General features: G+C 38.8%; 1 pseudogene; it reads right to left on the bottom strand.

Moving 5' to 3' along the window:
* Positions 1-166: 166 nt before the first annotated feature.
* Positions 167-2,535, bottom strand: LOC149204371 (protein IQ-DOMAIN 6-like; annotated as a pseudogene).
* Between the last annotated feature and the right edge of the window lie 5,909 nt (positions 2,536-8,444).

Below are 8,444 nucleotides of genomic sequence, written 5' to 3'. Positions count from 1 at the left end.
ACACAGTTCAGCTGGAAGCTGAAATATTAATCTCTACAACTAAGATGAACTTATTTTCAAACATACAGAAGAATGTCCATGAAATGCTGGTCACTGTAGCTCAAACCATTCACAGTGGAGTTTTCAACCTTCAGCCACTAGTAGTGACAGGATAGAACTCTAAAACTTAGCATTGATAAAAGGGTTTTCGGAACTCTCCATAAGAACAGGAAGAAATCTCTCCACTCTTGGTAGATGATTTTTCAGATCTCAACATAAGTGGAATCAATTTGCAAGAATGCAGAGAAGAATCTGAACCGACTGTGCTCTTCACTTCAGCATTATATGAAGAAACTTTCTTCTACAATTGAAGATCATCATATGAGGGTCTTATCTTTGGAGCACTGGACGAACGTATTTTAGCCTTGCCAGACTCTGTAGAGTTCATGTAATTAGGCCTTCCCACACTCTCATCTGATGTCTACAGAGTATTTCTAGATTTTGGAGTACATGATCCCCTTGAGATTGTTGAGCTCTCATCAGATTGGATATCAGAGCTAGGGTTTGAAGATGATCTACCAGTAGGATGACTAGAAACCGTTGAAGGTGGTTTTGCAGCAACACGAACCCTAATATTGTTTCTGCGAACTTTAACTTTGCCTGGTTCATGAGATTTCCTCAGATTCTCTCTAGCGTCATCATAGCTTTTGAGAGACTGAATTTCACAAGCATCCATTTGGGCTTGTTCCATGAGTCTATTCTCCCAAGGCTGTGCAGCCATCCAGCGTTCTAACTAGCTCCAACCCTAGCTATTTTTGTCTGGCTCAATTCTAGCATAATTCATGTTTGTTTTTGAATTGCTTCTCCATTGCTGAAAACAGATTCAACACCCATAAAAGTTACTAGTATATAAATTTAAAAATGTCAACTTGGAATCTAAATCTAAGGTCTTATGCAGAGAAATATACCACAACATCTAAAATCTGCTAGAAATAGAGTGTTCAATCAAGGACTTATACAAATGAATTTTCAAGTGACTTTTCTGCATTGAACATAGTTATGTACCTGATGGGAGAGAGCATAAGCAATTTCTCTCTCACGTTTGATTGCACCCTCTTGTCTCATTTGCAGTTTTGCACGAACTTCTTCAAGGGTTCCTTGACTATCACACCACCCCTCCTGAAACAAGCAATGCACTTCTGAAACAAAATGGATAACAGAGCCAGTTTTTTGCAAGTTAAAACATAAAAGCTTTTTAGGTTATCAGAATTATTCTGGCAATTCCACATCACACAGATATTACTATTGTAGTATAAGTGATGGGATTGTCAGAAATTGAAATTTAGCATATCTAGAAACAAAGGGAAAGCAACTGGTAAGAAAAACCGAGATCGTTTCAGACCTATGATAAAGAAGTATCTATATGAGGTATGATCTAGTCCACTGCACAAGGGTCATGAAAAGCAATATGGCCAGGAAAAGTCTACAGAAAGGGCAGCTACTTTTCTTCATGAGTAGTCCTGGTTTGGTGTCTGAGCACAAATCAGAACAGGGGCCTGAAGCGTTTGTGCAGGAAATTTTCATGATAAGAGTAAACACGATGATGATTAGGATTTGCTTGTGGTTTCGTATATATCTTAAACTACAGTTGACATATGGTAATCCGACACTCATAGGATTCAGCACTCCGACCTATTGTGTGGGTAGAGTAAGCTACTAAACCATAGTGGCCAGAGTGTTAAAATACCTCAGATTCTTGCAGTTTTTTTTGGCAAATTCAATGTGCATCAATCATTTTCTACACAACTAAGCCTTCAGTCGACATTCGAACACAACGAGCTCTTACACGGGCTTGAACTCTAACAAGTGCTTGCATGCACCTCAAGGTAACTGCTTCTTGTTTCCTTACCTGACGACCTCGAAACAATGCTTGTAATCTCACAACCCTTTCAGTGCTCATAGTGCCCCCCTAGCTTGTAAAACCCAAACCAAAGCCAATGGATTGAAAACAATCATCTCTCAAAACAACCAACCATACAATCTATAGAGGCTTGTGCATGAAGAATGGTTGCCAAAAATCCTCGAAAAGTTGTCTGTATGCGAATGGCAGCCCATTCTTCTCTGACAAACTTGAAGTCTTTAGGAGGAGCCCTCACAATAGTGGCCACTGCAGCATTATAAGCCTCTGCAGTAGCAGATATAACTTCAGATGTCTCCCCATTTGAATTTACCCTCTTATGGAAACTTCCTTCATTTCTCCCCTCGGATTCATGGTCACCAGAAATTTTCCACAGGCCCCATTTTCTGGACTTTACATTGGTGAGCTTTTTCTGTGCATGTTACAGCAAAGTCAATAAGCTTGCTTCCGCTAAATGAATGAACTTAGAACAAGATTCCTACATAACTAATGACTGGAAAAACAATGAAGTAGCACAAAAGACGGGTGAGATGCAATTTCCCAGGTAAGGAAATGCATCTGTTATTAGGGTCCACTGATAACCTAAGATGATGAGCAGGACTGCAAAAAGTTACATGAGCAGAGTATGCAAAGGCCATGCTGTAAAAAGTTACATGAACAGAGTATGCAAAGGTCGTGCATAGAGCATCTCCCACAAAGTAAGACATGAGAGAAGTACAAGAAGATATAAAGCATGAAAAATTTAAGAAATAAATAGGAAAAGATCATGAGAAAGAGTGTGGAAGCTGGCAGGAATGTCAAACAGCTACTCTCCTAGCAGATGAGGCGGAGAATAAATTTGCAATAAAGCTCATATTGGTGTCTGATAGAGGTCGTTGAACCCTATGTATTTGATTAATAGCCTAAATGCTTCTGGTCACAAGAACTTTTTTGGTCTGAGATGTCTCAGGGAAAAACTACCAACAATCCTCCTCCTGGCCCTCCACATCCTCCTGGCGCTCCTCCTCCTACAGAAAAATCAGCGCTGCGCGGCCCTCTTCATCCTCCTAGCCATCCTCCTACAGAAAAATCTCTTGCAGCAAATCCATTCGCCCTCAGCCCTCATCTACAGCGAACGGGCTATCTCTGTGCGCACAACAGACCGGCTGGGTAGACGGACGGGCTGGGATGCGTTTAATTAATTTTTTAACTAATAACTATTTCTTAATGTCAGATAATTGTTGAATCGTCTAACAATAGATCTGATGGTTAAGATTAGGACAGAAAGGTATTTAGGGAGTTCATTTCAGAGAGAAACGCCTTATGGCGTAATTAGCATTTGTTGCACATGACGCTAAAAGTAAGCTTCACATCATGAAACTGGTAATTGCAAATGTATAAAGACATCATACTTTTGGATTATGTATAATGGCATCTCATTATGGCTTCATTTTGGATTATGTATAATGACATCACACTCATTATGGCTTGCTCTAATAATGACATCACACTCATTACGGCTTCGGTTTTGGTTTTTGACTTCACATTGTTTTAATAATGCAAAAGTTTACTCATTGGCCATCGTTTGTGAACATTATACATTATAATATCAACCATAGGTCGAGTTCACCAATGATAATTTATTTCCAGCGAACAAAATGATTGTGAGATGGTCTACATATGAAGGCCCAAAACATAATTATACACCCTTCAACATTTTTTTCTTTTTAATTTATCAATAGATTTTTATTAATAGGGAAGAAAAAAAGTTTACATTTGACCATAAAAATTATGTTTCCACAATTTTTCTAGTACTTTGCAAAACAATACTATGGGTGGAGTGGACGTGTTTAGAATTATGAAAAAACAAAAGGATAGAAGAGTGGAAGACTGACATTGGTACCTAGCTAGTCTTGCTACTATAAATTTAGACAAGTTTTTTGATATATACTAAACAAGAAAAGCAAACTATGTACCATATACATATATGTATAACAAAAGAAACAAAAGGCTCACCAATCCCAAGAGAAGCTCACTTTTCGTTAATAGACTAGCACCCCGATTTCTCATTGAACTCTTTAGTCCAGAATTATGACTGGTGATGTGGCAACAGAGTTGGCTTGAGGGGAGGCTTGAGCTGGATCATTGATGACCGCAAGTCCTTCTTGGTGCTCTTAGTGTCTGATTTTGAAACTATATAATGTTTTATGCAAGACAACTAAGCAATTATATCATCCAAGTTGTGTCTGATGTCCCTGAGAATGTGCTTGATGTCTTCCTAACCTACAAAGAGTTTATAGTTGTCTATTTTCTTATCTCTAATGACCATGCTGAGAATAGTTTCCATTTGATGATGTTAAGTGATGGAATGAAGGAACTGGATCCTTCGCTTGTGGAACTTCCCCAAACCCAGAATCTACTTGAGGCTACTGCCTCCAATATCCGAGTCTGAAAAGTAAACACAGTCTCAAAATTCCTTGGCCCCTACTTGAAGAATTTATTTTCGTACCTCTAGGAGCGCTGCCTAAACGTAGTTGGCAATTGATTCCCATCCAAACAACCTCCTATCTCACGACGAAGAGGACCCTAAGGAAACTCCTCTATGGCTGGGAGCACGTAACCTTAGCACCATGAGAATAATGAACCTGCAATACAAATAGCTATGACCTGTGGTTGAAAGACTCACTTGAAAGGACCTACAGACGAGATATAACCGCAAGGGAAGAAGGTGGTATAGGAAACATAATGGCAACGAAATTACCTTAAAGTAAAAGTTGCAGTGATTTTAAATGACCCCATTAAAACCATATGGAGAAGGTACCCGGGTACCAAACTCTGCAAACCAAAACTGGACAAGGAAAGGAGATCCCTGCAGGGTCCAAGTTATCTGGAGCCACTAAGGGAAGGACTGCAATAAGTTCAAAGGAAGGTCCAGACCCAAAATTATGGAGAAAAGAACAAAAAACATTGACCCACAGGAGAATTAAACATCGTAGTGTGAGACAGGAGAAAACACAAATGGTGACCGACAACTAGTATATGAACCATCATCAACCAAACTAGAAAATGCATAAAAATTAACCTAATCATTAAAGACCCAAGGCTGAATTTGAGAGGATGATTCGACCTCAGGAATATAGTGATGAAACTTTGCAAAAACAATAACGAAAGGATAGGTTGAGAAATTACTCGAATACCCCACGATCTCCCAACAATGATGGAGCACACAAAAATCCAATCTTTGAAACACAAGGAAAGAAACTGATAACCAATACCTCCACTGAAATGGTCTTTGACCATAACAGGGAGGTCCTTAAAGCAAATTCCCCCATAACTGTAAGTGCTATGGAACTATTGGAAAATTACAGAGAGCTTCTTTGTAAACAAACCCCTCTGCCACCCTGAGTCCTTTTCCATGCAAATATATGGTAACCAAAATGTGAGAGTATGAGCGTGTGAGTCCATTGCTAGCCAAATGTAGAGAATGAAACCGCAGGCTTTCCTTGAGAGACTATGAGCCATAATTTTCTCATTAATGAGCTTACCTTGGCTGTCAAATGGGAGAGAAAAGGCATCCAATCCTCCATGAGAGGGGAAACTGTTGGGTCCCTATAATACTAGTGATTACCCCATTACTATTATAGTTATACCCCTTATTTATATTGTTGTGCCCCTATTACCCCCATATTGTTATTTATGTGCCCCATAGAATCCCTCTATTGTTATTTTTGTGGCTTTATATTATTATTGTTAGGTCGGCTGGATTATATTGTGACTCCTTAGACTCCTATATATAGAAAGGAGGTTTTGTCATTTAAATCATCCAAGAATTGTTCATTTATGTAATGTAAAGGAGGTTGCCCCCTCGAAGAGGCTGAATTCTAAGGCGTTGATCTATCTTTTCTATCTTTTCTTGAGCTGGTTTCATAACATTTGGTATCAGAGCTTTGGATTCTAGGGTTTCGCTGCTCCAAACAGGTCATCGTGGCATTTTCGCTATAACTTTTTTTCTGTGACATTTCAGAAGTCGCAAAAAAAACCCATTTGAGAAGAAATCGCGCTGAACCTTGGGTCCAAAATTCAGAGTTTTTTGTGCAATATTTTCGGAGATATGATCTGAGGAAGTTGGTCTTTTTGCAGACTCCTGAATTACATTCAAAACAGGTGACCTGGGGAAAATCGTCATAACTTTCTCTCTGGGAATCAGATTGAAATTTCGTAAGAAGGTACAGAAAGAGGACGGACTGTAGTTTCTTGTTTATCGTTTTCAGAACCAAATATCGAAAATTGTACATGTGGCACTTCATACAAGTTCGCTCTTCTGGAAAGGTCTATAATCAGGTCATCTTGGGAGATTGTGCATAACTCTTTCTTGGAGAATCCAATTTGGATCAGACTGGTGGCATTGGAAAGAGGACACAGAGAGCTACTACAGGTCACAAATTCAGAACTAGATGATTGGAAAGTACAGAGATACATCAGAGGCAATATCGAGCTCCTACAAAGTGAAAAAAGGTGTGTAGATTTTTTAAATTTTTTGCTTAAGCTTGGTTTGAAAATTTATTTTGAAGGAATTCAAAGGGCATAGTAGAGCATTATTATCGGTAACTGATGCCCCGAGGAAAGAAAATGCAAACACCTAGTAAGGAACCTGAAAGCTCTAGCATGACTCATGAAGAAGAGGAAGAAATGCTACATGATATATCAAAATTACAAGAACAAGTGCAACAAATGTCACGCTCACAAAAGTTAACAGATGCTAAGATAAATGGCGTGGAAGCTAAGATAAATGGCGTGGAAGCTAAGATGAATGGCATGGAAGCTAAGATGGACAATTTGAAGATAGATTTGAACACAAATTTGAAGACAGGCATGGCAGATTTGAAGAGAGATTTGACAAATTTTCTACAAGAAATACTTACTAATGGTGAAAAGGTAGTAAAGGAAACTCATGATGAGAACAAAAGAAATGTTAATCATGATTCCATAGATGCTAATGTTGGATCGAAGAATCACCATATTCCAAAAATCGATATGAGGAAGTTTGATGGCAAGGATCCCGCCACATGGATATTACAGATGGAGCAATTCTTCGATCTCAATAATGTGCAAAACACACAAAAGGTACGTATGGCAACTGTATATTTGGAACCAAATCAGTTTGTATGGTATCAATGGCTTTGTTCTCGTAAACAATTTATCACTTGGGCAATTTTTACGGAAGAATTGATAGCACATTATGAGGATACAAAAAGCAACACTTTTTTTAGCCAATTGATAAGTCTCAAACAAAAGGGTTCAATAATGGAGCACATTGAGGAGTTCCAAAAATTGAACATAAGGGTAAAAGATATTCCAGAGGAGCATAGGATTGATGTGTTCATAGGGTCTTTAAAGGATAATATCCAACATGATGTTCGCCTTTGGGAACCTGATTCATTAGAGAAGGCATTCAGGTTAGCAAGAAAAATGGAAAGCAAAATTATGGCAACTAGGAAGCATACCACTCACAACTATAAAGACGGAAGTGTTGTTGCCCCTAGTCTTCCACAACCTACAAGGTTGACACCACAACAATTGGAAGAAAAAAGAGCAAAAGGGCTTTGTTACAATTGTGATAGCAAATACACAAAAGGTCATAAGTGTGCTGAGAAGAAATTATTCTACATAGATTGTGAAGAGGAAGAAGAAAAGGAGCAAGAAAGGTCAAAAGAAGAGGATATATTCCAGGAACAAAGCCTAGATGAAGAACAAATAAATCCGACCATATCTTGTAATGCATTGGCGGGAATTACCACTCCTCAAACCATCAAGATAGAAGGACAAATCAAGAAGAAAAAGGTAATAGTGTTGATTGATTCAGGAAGCACCCACAATTTTATTCATTGTAGGGTAGCAAAAGAATTGAATTGCTTCCTATATCCAGCACCAGAGTGTCAAGTGATGATTGCAAATGGAGGAACAATAAATTGCTCTGGAAAGTGCCATAATATCAAGCTATCCATGGGAGAATATGTATTGACTAGCCCAATGCTTTCCATTCCAATGGGAGGTGCTGATGTTGTACTAGGAGTCCAATGGCTACAATCCTTGGGTACAATAGCTTTTAATTTTCAAGAACTTTTCATCAAATTTTCTACGGAAGGAAAGGAAGTTGAATTAAGGGGTATTGCAGGGAAACCAGGAAAGATAATCAGCTCTAATGGCATGACAAAGCTTCTAAAAAAGGAGCAAAGAGGTGTAATTGCACAATTATGTTCGCTAGATGTTTCCACATTGGAATCATCTATTTCTCCAGATCTCCAAAAAGTCCTGGACAATCATTCCAAGGTATTTGAGACTCCCAAAGGTCTCCCACCTATGCGTGATCATGATCATGCTATTCATCTGATTCCAGGAAGTGTTCCTCCAAACATCAGGCCGTACAGATATCCCTATGTCCAAAAAAGTGAAATTGAACGTATGGTTGCAGAAATGCTAGAGGCTGGTATAATTCAACCGAGTCAAAGTTCTTTCTCAGCTCCAGTAGTATTGGTGCACAAGAAGGATGGATCATGGCGCATGTGTC

This window comes from Pinus tabuliformis, chromosome 1_2 (genome assembly GCF_031772625.1).
Source record: "Pinus tabuliformis cultivar Carrire ecotype Pingquan chromosome 1_2, CPIR1, whole genome shotgun sequence".
Taxonomy (NCBI): Eukaryota; Viridiplantae; Streptophyta; class Pinopsida; order Pinales; family Pinaceae; genus Pinus; species Pinus tabuliformis.
The sequence above is the reverse complement of the archived record's forward strand: the minus strand, read 5'-3'. Positions and strand labels throughout refer to the sequence as shown.